Raw genomic sequence first — 977 nt, 5'->3', positions numbered from 1 at the left:
GGAAAGTGGGGCGCTCTTTCGTTTGCGAGACTCCCTTTGGTCCTCAGCTCTGCAGGCTACACATGGACTCTCCGCTCTCTAGCGTGCCTAGCGCTCGCCTGGCTTCCTACCTCCGTGTCACTGTCTCTCATCATGTCCCCCACCCCACTTGCCCCTCCTGGCCTGGTCCAGCAGGCCTGTGCTGCTGGGGCTCCCCCTTCCCTAACCTCCTTTGCCTGTCCCTTCGGCCACCAGCCCCTTCCCCAGCTGCGTCTCCACGGCTGTGAGACCACCCTTTTCCTTCTTCCAGTGTCATTTTTTAATTACTTGGGGGATTTGGTTGTTTCTCAAGAACACTTGCTACTTACCAGCGTATTCGAGCCTCTTTCTTCTTGTATTAAAATGTCCTCACTGTGTTCTGGCTCTGCGAGGCCTGCTATCTGAACGTGGGGCAGGCCTGACTCGGCCACCTGGGAGTCCCACTGACCGTCGCCTCGGCTGCCTGTTACTGGTATGGTCATGAATTCCCGCGAAGAGCCCATCCCTGGCTCAGAGTCCTTCACGCTGAAGCCCTGCTGTCTTAGCTACTTTTCTTGTCGCTGAGACAAAATACCTGACACCCACAAGTTAAAAGAGGAAAGGCTTATTTCAGCTCCTGGTTTGCAGAGGTCTTGGCTCATAACTGCCTGGTTCTAAGGCAGTGTGGCTTGGCAGGGGGTTACAGGTGGGGGGTATGGCACGGCAGGAGGCAGGCAGCGGCAGGCAGCTCGGCTGCTGGCCTTCTCACCTCACCCCCTTTGTATTCCATCCAGGCCGTCAGCCTACTTGCTAAAGCTGCCCATACCGAGGGGAGGCTTCCCACTCCCTTAATACCAACATCAGGGGCTGGGGAGATGGCTCAGTAGGATAAGCGCTTGACTGGCAAACCCAAGGATCCCCGGTTCCGCCCCCCCAAAAAAACCAACATCACACCCTTAATCCACAGTTATGTCCCTAAC

The sequence above is a fragment of the Octodon degus genome, unplaced genomic scaffold (assembly GCF_000260255.1).
Source record: "Octodon degus isolate 3935 unplaced genomic scaffold, OctDeg1.0 scaffold00123, whole genome shotgun sequence".
NCBI classification, from domain to species: domain Eukaryota; kingdom Metazoa; phylum Chordata; class Mammalia; order Rodentia; family Octodontidae; genus Octodon; species Octodon degus.
Note: the sequence above shows the minus strand (reverse complement) of the source record.